General features: G+C 37.9%; 1 protein-coding gene across 2 annotated transcripts in view; it reads left to right on the top strand.

The window, feature by feature from the left end:
• HS3ST5 (heparan sulfate-glucosamine 3-sulfotransferase 5) overlaps positions 1-18,808 on the top strand; it is a 107,895-nt gene that overhangs the window by 9,172 nt on the left and 79,915 nt on the right. The gene's annotated exons all lie outside the window — the stretch shown is intronic.

Genomic DNA, 18,808 nt, shown 5'->3' with positions numbered 1-18,808 from the left:
CTAATGTTACAGGTAGTGGTTTAACCTATTAGGCCCTCACACCATGCCCTTCTAATTAGAATAAGTAATACCAGTCTACAAAATTCTCAACTTAATGTAGACTGAGCTTGTAGGCAAACTCAGTGACAGTAGTTTCATTGCCCCATCCAATAAGAGCCTGCCAAAGGAAATACTGATTTTCTGTTTTCCTATCAAACACATTTGTTTCTTGAGCAAACATTTTCAATATTGAAGTATTTGTTTTTGTTGATGTGACTGGAGGGCATATTATTGTTAGCAGAATTAAGTTCCAAAAGTATTTAATAAATATTTCCCATTACACCAGAAGATTTCTTTATATGGTTAAGCTGATAACGTGAATTCTAGAGTTTCTTTGTTTTCATTTTTATTTTGAGAAAGGGAGAATATTTTTGTGGAAATATACCATATATAGAGAAAAATGCACCCATTGTCCTTGTATAGCTTAGCGAATCTTCTGCATGAACACATGCATGTAACCAGAACCTGAAACAAAAATAAGAGAAATCGCCAGCATTCTAGCAAACATGTCTGTGTCTCATCCCGGTCCTCACCTCACCAACACCAGTAACCGCACCCCTGCTTTACGACTTCATCCACCAGCTAGACTAGTTTTTGAACCTTAAATAAATTAAACCATGACTTCTCAGGCTCAAAGTAATGTTTTTGAGATTTACCCACAGAGTTATAAGTTGTGCCTTAATTTGTTCTTGTTGCTGAGTGCTATATTCTATTATTTAAGTACATCATATTTTATAAATATAATCTCTACAGTTTGTGATCACTGTGCTGGTTCCAGCCTGAGGATTGTAACATACTACTATGAGCATCATCATGAGTGTCTTTTGGTGAAATCTTTTCTCTAGGCTTATATTTGGAGAGACGTGATTGGGTCATATGATACAGGCTCAGCTTTTGTAGATATGGCAACCAGTCCAGGAATCCAACTCCTCTCTTACGGTTGCAAGTTATTGTCTTTTAGACTTTTTGCTTAAAATAACTGGTAAGAATTACATAAATAATTTCTACACTTTCCTCAGGCATAGAAATCTGTAATGAAGTCTTGTTTATAGCAGTGAGCACTGGCAAAGACTTTAACAAAAGCAGATAATGAGAATCTGCTGTTTGGTTTTCTATTATATTTCTGTATTTGCATTTGCTTCTGGATTTGACTATTAATGAACCTGAGCATTCACATTTTATGCTAAATAATAAAATTGCAGCATCTAATACAAGAGATCTGGATAGTTATCTTGTTTGCCCAGTCACATGCATCCAAGTTACACAAAACATTTTTTTTTTGCAAATAACTAACCAACTCATTTCAGTCTTCCTGGTCATTTTCGTTGATCAAAGATTGTGTACACAAATCCCTGCACATTTATTTTTAAAAGACATTCATTTTATTGGATGGCTTTGGTAGAATATGGGGTTTGCATGAATTTCTAGGACTGCCAACTGAATCTGACCAATTTTTTTTTTCATGTTCTTAACCTCATTTTCTTCATTTGTTACATAAAAAAAAATAGCATTTCTTGCCTCATGTCCAGGTCATGTCCAAAACAAAGCATCACAACACAGAAGACAAATTTCACATGTTAACAGGAACAAACTCTGTATGTGATAAATACTCATTAAAGATTAAGTGGTATATTTGCTACTTTTCAATTTAAGATAGCCTGTCTTCTAGCCACTGGCAATAGATTGTAAAGATTTCACTGATCATAATTTGTGAATAAATAGACATGTATTAACACTAAGCAGAATCTGACTAATTTTATTTATTTATTTATTTATTTTTATGCATATTTACTAAATACCTTGAACTAACTAAGACAGAGCTATTCCACCATAAATAGTTCAGACTCTGTCTCTAGGCACACAACATTGTCAGGACTTACAAACCCACAGGCAGTAGTAATGAAGGGAGACCAAACGCGAGAAGAAGATCTAGACTCTGTGGGTTTGTGTGGGAGAGACGCTTTGCCCCTGGAAAGCTTTCTGTGGGAATGACAGCTCAACTGTCAATTAATGGACATATTAGAGCACAGCAGACAAGGGAAGGATGAGAATGCACCAAGTAAATGAAACAGCATTAAAAGACAGGAAGTTTTTCAGAAATCCTAAAACTAGGACCAGGTTTAAGGGGGAAAAATATATATATATATGTAATATCTCAAAAAGAAAGCAGCGCAGTTGGAAAGGCAAGCAAGGGACCAGTCCATTAAGGCCTATGGACTGAACTTCAGACTTTTTCCTCAGCAAAATTTCAAGTCATTAAATGGTGCCTGTTTGGGATTTTTGTTTTTGTTGGTTTTGTTTTTGTTTGTTTTGCTTGCTTTTATCTATGCTATAGGTGACAAATAAAATCTATACATATTTATGGCATACAGTATGATGGAAAATTACTGTGAAATGATTAAGTAGCGCCAATTAAAATATCTGTCTCCTCAGGTACTTCTTGTTGTGAGACTTCTTAGGGTGTATTATGTGTGAAGCAGTCTAAGTACTTATCAAACTCTAAGTACATATACAGCACATTATTAACTGTACTTACCTTGCCTACAGATTCTTCTGCCTCACTAAACTCAGTGCCTATTGACCAACATCTCCAAAAGCCTTTGCCTCTACTCTCAACTCCTGGAAACCATCATTGTACTTTCTAAGAAGCCACTGAATAATTTTAAATTGGAATATCTTAATCGTGTTTGTGTGCTAGGAAGATATTGTTCGAGCAGAGTAAAGGACTCTGGGAACAGGAGATTCAATGGGAACAAGACAGAGGATAGGAACGGCAGTTAGTTTGTTATCCAGGGCAAAAAAAAAAAAAAAAAAACAGGTGGAAGCTTAACGGTGATCTGATTTCTAGTCTCAGAAATGGAAATAGGATATATGATAGGAATGAAGGATATTCAAAAAGTTCATGTAAAATACATATTACAAAATAATAGATTTCAAAATTCTTTGTGTTAAGATGATTTTTAAAATTTCTTCCACAAATTGTCCGCAGTGCCTGGATATCACATATGGAAATTTTAGATGATGTTCACCATGCTGGTTTAGACAATGGGATGCGTAGTCATGGGAATCACCAAAGAGTGCAGAGGAAGAGAGGTCAGGTGCGAAAGACTGAACATTCCATTTGGCAGGTGAAAGTTTAAATGCCTGTTATCTGTTGAATGACTAGCTCTGAATCCAGGAGAAAAATCTCAGATGACAATGTAAACAGCAGAATAATTGCAGCAGTTATGGAGATGGATAGTTAAGCACAGCTAGAATGAGAAGAGAGGGGTTTACAGCACACCACAGAAAAGTATATGTTTAAGATACAGACACAAGAGGAGGACCTCAAGACATGGAAGAAACAGCCACAGAAGTATTAGGAAAATGTGAGTGCTATACTTATCATGATGTCCAATGAAGTAAGATATTTCTCAAAGAAATGTATGAATGGTCAGTAACTAGATCATGTCAAGATATGAAGTAAGCTGGATATTGATAGCTCTAACTGCCAGCTTAACCAAGGAGAGCTGTGGAAAAATTCTAAGAACAGGTTGACTTTGAGCAAACCGAAAGCATGAATAATAAATGGAAATGTAAGCATTGATGAAATTTCAGCTAACTGTGATGAAATAGCACATTACATAAGCATATTATTAAGCAGTTATATACTTTCTTATCTCTTAAATACCTACTTTTAAAAAGCATCATTGCAAAATATATATCACTTTGATCATAATAGATTTTCTATCACTGCTCTGACTTTTACCTTTGAATAATAAAATTGTTCCTAAGAATAACATGAATTATGTGCCCTAACCCAGTTGTTAGAATTGAAACTCAACTAAAAATTCTGAGTAAATTGAAATGAGATAGGGGAAAGAAATTCACCTTGAACAAAGAAAATACATTTGTAGAGTTTGGGGCCCAGTATAGGGAAGGATGAGATATAGAAGTTAAACATGAAAGAATCCCAAACAGAGGGCAAGTTCCAGAGACTAACTCAGAGGGAATGATCTCCTTTAAGGAAAAGTTGTTGATTCTTTATTATGAGTGAAGGGGGGACACGTTATAAATAACATGAAGGAGAAGCACAATTCTGTTTTCCCTGTTCTTTTCCCACAGTTGGAAAAATAATTTTGCCCAACACTTTTTCCCTGCTGGCTGTTATTCATGGTATCGTCCACCCAGACTTGCTGATTCAAATCTCATTTATCCAGAATAAAGACAGTAAATTAGTTTAGTGGCTTGTAGGAAAAATGTGTGAAAGCACTATGTCCACTAAATACAGGGTATGTTTATCATCACATTTCACACCAAACACAAGTCCACTTTAATGCATATTTGTGGTTAGAAAAATTATGAAAAATATGGTATTTGGGGAATTTTCCTTTTAAAAACATATAGAGCTGCTTAGATATGTGATGTAAAAAGCCCTTTGTGGCCTCTTCATCTTCAGCAATGATATTAATACTTCGAGAGTCAAGCTAAGTAAGCATAAGGAGCTGGTTGTTTTGAGGAGCAAGCCAGCATAGTCTGCATCAAAGCTCTGCACCACCCTCTCCTTTTTCCCACCTTCACATGAGTGTTCCTTCTCCTGGGATGGAGAACATGCACGCCCTCTGTCAAAACCATGATGTCATCATCGATAGAAAAAGAAAGAGTTAGAGAAGTTAACTCCCTAAGCAAATATCTACTAAGTAACAAGACCTGGCTCTAAATCAGACAGCCTAGTGTTACTATGGAGTAGTAGATATGTATTTCTTTCTTTTTTCTAAGTTTTGAGTATAATCCACTAATTGGAAAAACAGAAAACATATTTTTGTCTTCTAATTCTATATGGGCTCTCTTTTACTACCTATTCTTTGTCCTCTCGCCTTCATTTTTATTTATACCCTATTATTTATGTCTGTGCAGGCCACTTAAAATTGTGGCAGAGGATGAAAAGGGAACACTTTATTAAATCACAAGATAAAGTAGCCATTATCAAAATTTAATGCATAATAAAATGTGGTATATAATAAATACACTTAAACACATTAGTGTTAATCATTTGAGATACTGTTCTACAAAATAATTAGCATAAGGTGGTTCCACAAATACTTCTCAAGCGCCTACTACTCATTAAGATTTCTCTGTATGTTGGATCAAAAGCAGGTCACAAAACAGAAGTATGCCACAGGAAACTGATACTCCATGCTAGATGGGTGAGGGTAGAGAAAGAAGAGTCAGACAATTAGCAGATATGAAAGAGAACAAGGGCAATGGGGAAAGATAAGGCAAACGCAAATGGAAAATGCCACAGGCATGGGAGGACATGGGCTGTGATCCTATGTATGGCAGAGAAATTCTTCATTGGATAGAAATTATAGAGAGAATACTCTGCCTGTATCTAGATAGAATGTATCTGAAAAGGAATGCATGACCAGTGAATATATGAGACAAGAACTAGCTTCATGTTTGTTTGTCTTCACCCCATCCTTTACCAACCAAGGAGATTAATCGGAGTGGGGTAGGCAAAGAGAGAGTGTTAAACAAATTTAATGAACATGTTAGTGTGGTGAGAATTTGCAGCACCTTTTAAGTCCTCTCAAGGATTTAATCAATATAGAAATCAAATCACATTGACGATGTTGCTTTATTATATACAATCTATGACTTACCAATTTGCTGCTCTTTCAAATTTTCTGTTATAAGTAGTGTCAATTGGGTGATTTGGCTTAAAAGCAGAATGAGCTGGATTAAACCTTTTCCTTACCCACCATCTCAAGGCAGTCAGCAACAACTGATTACAAATTTCTCTAGACACACAACAGAATACAAAAGGTCAGACCTGCCCAAGAGTTGAACCATTCCAGACTTTAATCTTATATCTCTACTCTTTCAGGACACCCACCATTTATCAATAGACATTAGTTCAAGAGGCAAATTCCAGTCTCTGTGGTTTCCTTTGTTTCTGCTCCTAGCCTTTATCCAAGAACTAAAACTTACTGATCCTCCTGACATGCTGTTGAAGCCCGTGTGCACTCAGTCCACTTGAGTCCTCTAGGTAAATTATTTTTTGTTTAGTGTTCCCCATTGAAAGTGAACAAACAACTGAACAAGGAGCAAAACAAAAAATGATTATCTTGATCTTTCTGCACTTTAGCTTTTTCATCTGCAAAAAAAAAAAAAAATGGTTCTGCTCTTGCCCAGTCTTTAAGGTTGCTGTGAGTGACACGAAGTAGCAGTTATTATCGTTAAGATTATGGTTGATGCTGCAGCGATGTAACTGAAGGAAAGGGGAGGAGAAAAGATGACTGCAGAAACTTGAAATAGAGGAAAAAGAGGTGAGAATTACTTGCATTCTGTACTGCTGCTACAGTTTTACCACATTGCTACTTTTTTGTTACCTGGTTGAGCATGGAAGATTTCCATGGATAAGGCAGAGTATGGTAGCCCAGGAGAGAAATTTAATTTCTCCACCAAACAGCAGTGGAATCAAGTCTGTCCAATTGAGAACATGAGAATCAGGAGAATATATCAAAATGGTATAAGATGTATGTACAAAATGGTACATATTCTGAACTGTATTCATTTATTGGCGATTACTGAGCACTATTCAACTAGTGCTACCGAAGCAGAGCATTTTCAGTCAGGACCTACCATGCCCCGACCAGCATGGAGCATATAAGATTGAAGTCAGTTATTAGTTCTCAAAATCCAAACCAGAAGATACAGCCAAATATTTCAAAGATAACAGTGACCTTATCAGCACTAGTATAGACATTTGGAGCAATGCAAGAATGTTTCATTAAGCAAGCTAAATATAGCAATTGTGAATATGTAAGCAGACTTATAAGGTCTCAATCACTAGCTGGGGGGTCAGAATCAAGACTTCACTCCTTGTAGAGTCAAGATATGCAACAGAGTGGGAGAGACCGTGAGTAACATAATGCAAACTAAAGAGTGTAGAAGTGATCAGGCAGGTCTTTGGGCCAACTCCATTAGCAAAACTAGAAACCAATAGATGCAGACATGATAGGAGATTCACAGTCACAACTGTTGAGACCTAACAACTAACAGCAAAGCCAACATGACGCTTAGCTCCTGTGTCATTCCTCAATGAGCAGCAACTGGCTGGTCCAAGGGCACATGTCTTAGAGTGACAGACACAGAAATTATGCAGAGACAGAAAACTGAGCAAGCCTGTCACTTCTAACTCAACAAATTCTCAGCAAAATCAACGTTAGCCTCTAGATTGCTTGGAGCACCAAGATGAAATTCTTGAGAATTCTTAAGAAAGAAGACAGATTTAAATCTGTAGAGTTGCCCATGGGTTTCAAACACCTTCTTTAGAAAAATTAGATCATACTTAGTCTAGGTAATCATGAGCCCATTCCCAATCACTTAAAATTTCTTTTACTATTTTAGTGAAAAATGATATCCTTAAAAGCTTAAAATTCTGGAGTCAAGAGTAAAGTTAAGCATGTTGGTGTTGGAATTTGTACTGTGGTTCCATCCTGTTCATATGTTGGTTCCAGTTCATATGCCACCTGCTCTACTTCCCGTCCAGCCCCTTGTTTATGGCCTGGGAAAGCAGTGGAAGATTGCTTAAGTTCTTGGGACCCTGCACCTTTGTGAGAGACCCAGAAGAGGCTCCTAGCTCCTGGGTGTGAGACAGCTCAACTCTAGGCATTACAGTCATTTTGGAGTGAACTAGCAAATGGAAGATCTCTCTGGCTCTCCTCTCTGTTAATCTTCTTGTCAAATAAAAGCAGATAAATATTTCTTAAAAGGAAAGAATGTAGGCATCTTAGTGACAATCACTTCTTAGAATGGTTTGTGCTTCATGGATATGTACACTGAGAAATGCAATGTATACTTTTTAAAAATATTGATTTTACTGGATCAAAAGTGGAGCAGTCCAAACATTAACTAACACCCATATGGGATGCCAGCACCACAGGCGGGAGATTAACGGGCTACTCCATCACACCAGCTCCATATTTGCACTTCTATGGATTTGCTTTTATTTAAAACCAGAAAATTACATTCTAATACTTAGAATTGAGATTGAAAGATTATTTTGAGCAAGTTAAGGAGCATAAATTTGAAATAACCAGGATATAATTAATCCAGCCACAGAGAATAGGATATAAGGGTATGGATGAATGTATTAAATTAGAAAAAAAGAATGGCCTTATAAACACTGGTGCATGAGCTAGTGTTTTTCTATTTTAATTTGTAATTTCAGTATAATTTCCTATATTTTACAAAATTTGCCTGTGAATGTCCCCTCTCAAAGGGCTTTCAATGGATTATAACATGGCAAATGATTATTTAGAAGTAAATGATTGTTCATCTACTATTGACTTCCACGGAAAGGTTGCACTGACTCATTTTGGCAACCGAATCCTGTGCCCCAAAAAACTAATCAACAAGATGGCTAGTTACATTTACGAGTATTTCTTTTAGAGGCGTTTAGTTTCAATCCCACAGATGGTAGCTGCGGTCCATTAGTTTCTGAGCCAAGCTTTTCAATGTCCTATTGTACTTAGCAGGATTACTGCTGCAGCAACACAATTATTCCAAATTCATTGAGAGTCAGTGGGCCTAAAACAAAGCTACGTCATAGCAATTTAGTCCAGGCTCACCTTCCCCTGTATTGGATAAACAATCAAACACCTGCTGAATTCTGTCCTACATGAGAACATCTGAACAACAAACATCAAAGAACACTGATATTTGATCTTAAAGCCGGTGCAGCAGAATCCCATTATAGAATAGATTTTTATTGCATGGTTTCAGAGAGCAATTCTGTGAGTCAAATAATAGATAAGCAATACCCCTCCAAAACAAGAGAAGAAACCAGCCTGATTTGGCTTGCTTAATTTTTAAAGCACATGTAGACCTTACCCCTCACCATCAGATTTTTATGTGCTTTATTTCATCAAAATCTGACATTTGGGTGACTTAAAAATGGTTATGTAAAAGTTAAGAGGGTAAGAGAATTTGTGACTTTGGGTTTCATTTTATAATTTAAATAAGCAATAAAAGAGAAAGATTAAAGGATGCTGAACATATTTGTATTCCTAGTTATACTGTGGTTTCCACCTTCAAGACTAAGCAAAATATTCTGAGCTTCAAAAACTTAAGCTTTCCAACTTGATTCACACAAGACACCCTATTAATTCTGGATTTTTTCCTCCATGCTTATTACAATGAATAAGTAAATATGAGGGTAAGCTATAATGTTGTCCTTCGAACTATTTTTGCAACTAACAAGTGTCTTCTGTACTCATGTATTAATCCCTTCTCTGAACCTTCTCTGAACAAATATTACACACTATAGGATTTAAATTTCCCTTTCCTTCTTCTACCACATACAAACAACCTTGGACACTCCCACTGGTTCTTCAGTAATCCTCCCCTAAAAAAAATGAAATGTGACTTTCCCTTTCTGTCTTCCATGTTAAGATTAATTCTAAGGCTTTCTCCGGGTTCCTTCTCTGTAAAGAACACTTGCCCAATTTCTTATGTATGGGATAAGTGACTAGTAAGGAATGGCTGAATTTCTATACGTTTGCTTTTGAGAATTCCCTAACTTGGAAAACTTTAAGAAGTCAAATACTGAATACATCCCTTGTGCACTGTGAATAATTGGAGTTTGATGAGATCATTGGTGTTTTTAATATTAATGGTCATGTGGACATAGGCTGTATCACATTTAGATCTTTGTGAATACCACAGTGTGCATGAGTCACAGGACAGATTATTTAAATTTAGCTACAGTAGGTACACTATCGTCAGACATAATCATCCCAGAGCCTCTTTGGTGGCTAAGAATCAGGATCCTGCTGTGCCAGACAGCCAAGTTTCTCCCTCTGGTGAAACCACATGAGCACACTCTCTCATTGCAATGCCCTGGACAGCTAGACACTGGGCGCTTGCTTCTGCATCTGCTCTCCTGGTTTACTTTGGTGTCTTTGACCTTGCCTGATTCATACATGTGGCCCATCCTATATGACCTCTACTCTCTTGGCATCTCTCATTTCCCTTCTACATAAACCACCTTGGTTTTCCAGAATCTCTCCTTCTAATCAAGATTGTTTTCATCATTCACATCCTCTAATTTGGGGCTCTCCCATTGCAAACACATCATTGTCATTTCAGCCTGCTTAAACTAGTATGTCAGGCCTGCTTAAACTAGGGCCCCAATAGCCCAGGCTTGCTACTGGAAATCATTACAATTAACACACTAAAACTTAGAGTACACTAACCTGGTTTGAGAAAGAATTATCTATAAAAAAGAAATCTCACTCCTAGAAAAACGACGAAGATCAAGGAGTACTATCTTGCTTTGCTTTAATAAGGCTGACTTGGAGCTACCTGTGAGATAGAACTGAACTATGATGTCAGGAACAACTCAGAAGTGCAAATCCAAACCAGGATCCCAGAACTTGAAAGGATATGACAGAATACCAGAACCTAGCTTAAACAAATGATGCAAGGCCAGAGTCAAAGCTGAGCTAAAAGTAGATAATAAAGAATCTAAAAAGAACACAGACAAAAAAAAAAAGAGCAGAGGATGTGAGGTGAAGAAACAGTAAGCCAGGGAAGAACATCCGTTGAGCATATTTGAAAATACAGAGCTCTAGGAGTCCCAGCAGCTATCATGTGTAAATGTCCCACTGTTCAGGGCCTGGCTCACAGCAGAGCTGTGAGCCAGGCAGACCAAACGTTTATCAAACAGCTGTTGTATGTCAGGCGTTGAAACAGGATCTACACAAAGGTTGCTTATTTAATTTTAGCAACACTGTTTGGATGGAGGTACCCACATGTAGCATTTTACAGGTCAGGAAGCAGAAACACAGTTCAGATCAACCAGCTAGTAAGAATCAGAACTAATATTAGCACTTGGTACTACCCAGTGCCAACATTTTTTTTTTTAATTTGCTGGTGAGCAGGGGTCAGGATTTATTTAAAACCATCTGTGGATTCCTTGGCCCTACCACCTTCAGTTCCCATTTTTCAGCTCTCATAATACAGATGTGTTTACTCTAGTCCCTCCCTGGATAGCAATCTATCTCATCAAAAAGTGCTCATGTTTGATCATAGAGTATGAACTTTTAGAGGGCTTAATGTAGGCCTCTAAGCAAGACCATTAGGTATTATATCAAAAATACTCCCAGGGCTGAAACAGATTTCTTTGTGATGTAAATAGAAAGCCTCCATTAGCTTTTACTTTTATTTGTCTTTAAATCTTTGGTTGAAAATCCATTAAATTTGCGTTTGTAATCATTCAGCCAAAAATGACTAAAGATGTGCCTGTGATTGGGAGTACTGCGCCTGTGTCCTTATGTCATCCAAAAGCAGAATGAAGGCCTTCAATTCTAAAAACTCTGGAAGGCAGTTCTGATAGTCTGGTGATCTATCAGTTATATGGTGCTCAGGCTGCAGAGTGCAAGATTCAGAACACAACTTGGCATGTGTTTGCATAGTCTGAGCTTTCCCTCTCATTCCTCTCTTAGAAGACCAGATTGCAAGCTCTACTGTGAAAACAGCAACAATAGAATGTATAAGTCACCTCCTGTTCTTCAAAAGACATACAAAACTTCCTGAAGGAAATACAAATCCAAGAGAGAAACTAGGCAAGGGTTACATGTATAGTGGCCCCACACTGAAAGTAGCACATGATAACTGTATCATCATTATTATGCATCAGGCATTTGTTGCTTATTATATGGCATTTTTCCTTGTTCTTTGGATATTAACTGATTTAAAATTTATGGGATCTTAGGGAATTGACATTATTATGATTACAATACAGATGAAAAAGCAAAGACATAGACTGGTTACATGACTTGCCCAAGCACACGTGTCTAGGGAAAAACAGCCAATGAAATTATACTCTCTGTCTGAAGGAGCTGATGGAAATATTGCATGAATGACAATCACTGCACTTTGCAGTCAGTAAAGAGAGGTCAGTAAACACATAAATACAACTTACTTGTTAAGTCATTCATTACTCTCTGTGACCAACATCCACCTCTGCCTCTCTTCTCCAAAATCCTGAATACTTCTCTCTGTGAAGGTATTTAAGTGACGATAATTCCTGTGATAATAAAGCAGGAGTTAGCAAGAGTAGTGAAAAGATATCTTGTACTCACTAACAAGGTAGGATAAAACATCATTCTTCACAGCACTCTCCCTATCCCTTGTAAATATATACACATGTAGGAAAGCCTTGACACAAGACTGTTCCTTAAACAGGTGTATCATCGGCCTTTCTTGCGGAACTTTGGAGTAATATTTTAATGAATGCATACTGTGATGACATTTACCGTGTAGTGATTTATTTAAAATGGGGGAAAATATTACCATATTTATTGATGATATGATTATTTATCTTTAGGCATGGCTTTCTGTAATTGCCATTTGTTAGTTCTTGTTGAATGACAAGGTCTGTATTACCCTCACTCACCTTTGCTTCCTCCTTCCTACCAGCAGTACTCATGTCACATGATTCAAATGTCTGCCACAGTTTCCTTGTGGAGTTGATTTTTGATGCAAAAGAACAAGGAAGATTGATAGCATTCTTTTGTGTTGTTTCTCTGTGTTAGTCACTCCTTGCATCAGTTGGCTAATCCAGACTTCAGGTATTATTTACAGCAATGCATCCTCAGTTTCATTAAATCCTTATTACAGCAGCAGAACTCCCATAAGTGGCATGTTCCTTACATCTTCTTCTGAGAAAGCTATACGAAGATGTGAAGTTATCACCCTTGAAATAACTGGTCAGAGAAACTGTAAGTAGAAATTCAGAAATAAGAATGATGGAGAAAGGAAGACACTATACTGTTTCCAAAAGAAACAGGCAGGACATCATTTGTGAAAGAGCAAAGACAGGCCAAGTAGAAACTAAGAAATGTCATAAATATTACAGACAACCAGCTATATCAATTGACATGGAAAAATATGGGATAGAAAATGCAGCAGGAAAATATTTTTTATCCAGATAACATAAGAATCTGAGAGCCACTATAATATTCTGGCAGTTATTAGCATGGCAAGTTTGTGTGCAAACACATGAGCTATTACTCTAGCGCTAACACAAAGGTGGTAAGTAGGGAGGTGCTGTCAGCTCTTAACCATTGTCCCTAGGACAGAAGCTAATGGGCAGGAAGGACAAGTTGACTTTCTCAGCCTCACCTCCCAGCTATCCTCTACTGCCTTGTCACATTCCAACTGAGTTTCATGCATTTGGTATTGTACATATTGTTAAAATGAAAATTAAAACTGTCATACTTGGGTGGCTCAGGCACATTTATGATTTATCACCTTCCTTTATAGTTAAAAAGAACAGCCAGGGAAATGCAGCTTAGCTCACACTCCCAAGCACTCCGCACAGCATAAAGCATGCTCGAGCCTCATAGGACAGATATACTGCACACATTTAGCATATTTATTTCTCCCTTTATGGAATTTTTTCTTATCCTGCTGTGCTTTGCTTTAAATATATTCTGAGACTATAAATATTACCTGGAGTTTTGAGATTTGAAAAATAACTTCTTCATCACTGATTCACTGAGATGCTAAAGAACAAGCTTAGTATCTGTAGTTACATGATAACATTTTTCAGTTAATAAACTGGACTGTTTTCAGCCATGCCTGTCAGTGTTGTGTTACCATTTTGATCCTAGAGTGAAAAAAAAGAGAACCAATGTGGAATGAACCCAGCTTTCTGTCCACGATTTCTGAGTAAGTGGAGGTTCCCTGTGATTGGGGCAGCACGAAGAGAGACACGGGTTACCAGTAGTCAGGCTGATAAGTACATTCTCATGAGTTAGTGCAGTCAGATGTGTCCTTTTGACGTGAGAATCACTGAACATGCGCTCGTGTTCAAAATGCCATTGTGTTAATCTATGAATAATAGCCCCACCTTATGGATGCCTGGTTTATTCCAGGCATTGCTACTAACCCTGTCCTACTTAACTCTTACAACGATCTTGTAGATACCTTTCTCCCATTTACAGATGAAGTGGAAGCTGAGAGAAATTAGGTAACTTGCTAAAGATAGTGTAACTAGTAAGTGTAAAAAGTTGCTGCAGCTGCAAAACTCTCGCCTCACCTCTGCCCTATTTGGCTTCCCATTTTAAATGTGATGAACTAGCCTAGCTGTTTTTTAAATGTTGTCTCTGGAGGCTCATTTCTCAGTGACCTCAGAGGAGACCTGAACTAGACAATAGCACTTTGTGTCGGTTCCCTGGCACAGGTGAGCTTGCAAGGCAGTTGGCATTGTCCAGAAATTCCTAAGTCTTCATTTGTATAAAAAGTTATCTTAGAGCTTTAAATAAGAGTGGGTGGACATCTGTGTGTCAGCCAGTCACATACCACCTTCTTGAGTTTTAGATGACTTTCACAGTCATCGAAAATACCACTGAAATTGCCATTTTTTACTTTAATACTTCTATTACAGAAGGATTTTTACATCACTATTTCGGAGGGAAAACCACATCACTTCCAGTAAATTGAAGGTTACTTTGAAAATGTGGAGAAAGTAAAGTAGAGCTACTAAATTCTAGTTTAATATTGTCAAAATTGTCAGACACTGAAAGTCAGATCTACTTTATAGTGTATATTAGAATTGTTTGAGAAGTGTTGAAGACAAGTAGTATCAAACAGAGAATTTTCTTCTTAAAAATAGCAGAATATAAAGAGTTAAGGAAAATGACTCTTTGCTCAGCTGGTTCAGTATTATTTAGTGCCATGTCTGTTTATTGGTTATTTTCATTTCTACCATAATTAGGAGTTTGCATCCATGTCTTGAAAGATTAATCTTGTCTATTCACCACGTTTTACAAAAATAAAGAAACTAAGCTCCAACACCTTGTTAGCACTTTGGATAATGATACTTGTCCACACCCAAGATCACACTCTCCCCTACTCTGGGTGTCCTGTGAGACAACCAGAGTTGCGTAATTTGAAGATTTTTAGAGGCCACTTGGAAAAAGCTGTTTCCTGCCATTGTTTTGTATCTCATCCTTTTGCATGACCTGCTCACTGCATCCTATACCAGCTTATCAAATGGAGCAAGAGCCGGCCTAAGCCCCAGTACTTGGTGCTTAGCAGAATGATAATAAATATTTTCAAACTAAAACTATAGGAGATCTTGCCTCTGTGACATACAGAACTGTGTTTCTCATCCCATTTATCAATATTAAGTGGTATTGTCATTTGCAAAGATTGTTTCCCGGTATCTAGAACTCAAAGATAGTATATTGTTCTGTAGTAATAAAGTTATGTGAAGGAAAGAAAGATAAATAAATATTGTTTTCATTGAGGGAACAAAATATCTATTCCAGATAACTTATTCAAGAAGAGATCATTTCAAATATTACTTTGGATCCTGCCATTATCCAGAAAGTCATTGAAATCTGATTACTATGATCTATTGTATTGTCATATCCACATATCCATTTAGGGGAAAAAATACTTCAGCAATAGATCGTCTGAAAAATGCATCATTATATTCTCAGAATGAAAGTGATGGAGAAGGCAAAAACTGATGAATGACCCTCTTTCTAAAAGTAATTCTTCATAAAAACACAGGAATTTTTGATACTTCGTAAATATGTTTGTGATGTTAATTAAAAGAACTAAAAGGAGAATAGAAAAACCCTTTTTGAAAAATGCACCCATGTCTTACTCTATGAAAATGTTCAGGATGGTCGTAAGTACTTGGATTATGTGAAAGAAATGAAAAATTTTCTACAGGGACCTTCTCTTGAACTAAACAAGGGTTTTAAATTGCCATAAATTTCTGGGATTGTATTCTGAAGTAAGTCAGTGCCAAAAACATAAAATAACTGCAGTACATCACAGTAGGCAACAATCAAATGAACAAATAGGCCCCTTCAGGTGCAGCTGACAACTTTAAGTGAATGCCCAGTTCACTTCAAGACAACAAAAACATGTCAGCTTTTGAATGTTGTGAGAGATACAAAGGGGAAACAATGCAGTTTCTCAAAAGATTTATAGTCTGTTGAGCTCAACAGACACCTTCTCTAGCAATCATAATTCAAGACAGCATTCATTCATTCTTACTATATGCATTGAGCCTAGTATGTGTTAGTCTTTATTCTAGGACCTGGCTAGAAAGCCAAGAATAGTGCAAAGGTTCATTGGCTGAAATGCTTGCCATTCATGCATCGGGATCCCATATGGGTGCTGGTTCTTGTCCTAGCTGTCCTACTTGCCATCCAGCTCCCTGCTTGTGTCACAAGAAGTCAGTAGAGGATCCAAGCCCTTGAGAACCTTTATCTACATGGGAGACCCACAAGAAGATCCTGGCTCCTGGCTTCAGATCAGATCAGCTCTGTCCATTGCAACCTGCTGGGGAGTAAACCAGTGCATAGAGGACCTTTCTCTCTGTAAATTTGCCTTTCCAATAAAATAATTTAAAAAAAAAAAAACTTAAAAAAAAGGAATTCAAGAATAAAAAAAAGTCTCTACCTTCATCACATGGGATTCTACCATTTTGTATGTTAGTAAGATGTGAGTGAAACAGAGGAAACCAGAGATGGGGGAAATCAGAGTTAGCTTCAATGACAAATCAGGTGTCCAGGGATATAATCTTAGGGACAGTGGTATTTGAATGAAAGCACAAAGAAGGGCAGAAGGATGGCTTTCACATATCTGGGTAGGAAACCACTTACAAGCATGACAAACAATAGTAACAAATCCATGCTAAGTCAAAGAAGAAATTGATAATGGAATAGGAGAAAATATCACAAAAAGATGGCCGCTGACCTTGATATTGGTCTTGATATTGTCATAAGTATAGAAAGGGAGGAGGGTGAGTGTACCCAGGGATAAGTATGTGAGAACGAGAGAGAAGTTTGGCTTTGCCAGTGTCTGCCCCACCCATTCCAGTTCATGTCTGTAAATAATGAATTCATCACACCAGCTGTTCATTGCTGTTCCTTTCTGCCATTAGCATCCTATCTTCTGCGTGTTTCCCCCCCACCCAGGGAAAAGTTACAGTCTTCAGGCTTTCTTCTTGCTCTATCTGGACATAGTCGCTGCCACTACAGAATACATCTGAGTCAAAATTTTTTGACATTTAAGAAAGTGGAAGGAGTGAAAGTGGGTTTTGTCTCGAGTGTCTCAGGGTTGGTGTCTGAGAGCCACCATCTTATCTTGAGTCTGTAGTGCTGTGATCTCTGCAAGAGGAGTAGTGAGGTACAGGAGCCATTTCCAACCCCTCGGAAGGAAGAACAGTGGGAAACAGTCCAGCCACCACAGAGACTGCGAAGAGAGAGCCCATCTGCCCTTTCTACCTTTGTTTTCTTCTTTGTGTTTCCTTATATTTCATACGCCCCAACATTTGCTCCCCAATCTAGCTGTTATCTATAAATAAAACTAGTGTGTCACTACTTCACCACTTCATATGTGCTCCCTTCCTGCCCCGCCCCCAGCCAATTGTCTTCTAGGAATTTCTGAGCTTTCTCATCCTGTGCAGCCCTTGAACTTTTGCCCTGGAAGATTTGCCTGAAGGATAAGCATAGATATCAGAGTTGGAAGCTAGGGCGTGTTATGAGCTTAAAAGAACCTGAAGGCAGCAGAAATTTAAGGAACTGGAAGAAAAGATCCTGACAGAGACAAGGCAGAAAATGGAATGCATGCAGGGCATAGGACATAGAGGAAAGAAGACATCCCCTAGTCTGGCAGTCCTGGCATAGAATGGACTGTTATGGTACACTGTCCCAGCATAGAAGCAGTTATATGTAGCTGAGAGCCTAGGCTGCATCCTGTGGAGCTTAAAAGAAAACAAAAACAAACAGCAACAACAACAACAACAACAAAAAAAACCTAATACCCAGGCTGCTTTTAATTGAGAATCTCTGGGGTGACATGCAGGCAGATATTTACTTGAATCCAAAGAGATTAGGATGACAAAAGCCAGTAAGAGAACAAGGAGGATAGAGTCATGAGTGAAAACAGAAAACATGATCTGCTTAGCTCTGAAGATCTGGAAGAAAGCCAAAACTCGCATCTTAGTGGAATTTGTCTGAGAAGGTAAAGGGCTGGTTAAGATGCTTGTGCTCCAAGTTAGAGTAGCTGTGTACCAAGCTCACCTCTGATTCTGATTCCAGCTTCCTACTGGTGTAAACCTTGGGAGACAGTGATGACAATGCCTCAAGTGACACAATTCCTGACATCCAGAGACGAGAACTGGATTGAATTCCTGTCTCCCACCTTTAGTTCTAGCCATAGGCCCAGTGAGTCAATGGAAGGGAGGTTTCTGTGACTCTGTCATTTTCTCTTTGTCTCTTTGTCTTTCTGCCTCTCAAATGAATATATTGAAATTACAAAAATAAAACCTTCAACTCTGCTGAATTCAGAATGCTTCAGTTAAACCTGTTCTCTGGGGAGTAACTAGAACTGGAGGACTGAGGTGCAGAAGTTGGCATGCCTTTCAGAACTACCAAAACCTAGCCTTCATTCATGCAGGAACACACACGCACAGGCTGATTCAGACTTTGCTGAATATTACTAAGTCTATCACTATTTTCAAGCCTACTTCTTCCTTCTGGAAACTAGCTAAAGCCTTTGCTTAAATTGGGTCAAGCCATCTTCATTACTTTAGACTACAACATTGCTCAGTTTACTGTTGCTCCTAGATTTTAGGTTGAAAACATGGAAAATGCTGCTTGTGACCAGGAACACATTCCTGGAAAATCCCTACCCTGCTGGTTTGTGGCTGAATTCTGAATCGCTGTCCTTCTAGCAACCTTAGCTCACC

Source organism: Ochotona curzoniae, unplaced genomic scaffold (assembly GCF_017591425.1).
Source record: "Ochotona curzoniae isolate NIBS_2020 unplaced genomic scaffold, NIBS_Ocur_1.0 contig_3368, whole genome shotgun sequence".
Taxonomy (NCBI): Eukaryota; Metazoa; Chordata; class Mammalia; order Lagomorpha; family Ochotonidae; genus Ochotona; species Ochotona curzoniae.
This window is presented reverse-complemented; position numbering and strand designations above follow the sequence as displayed.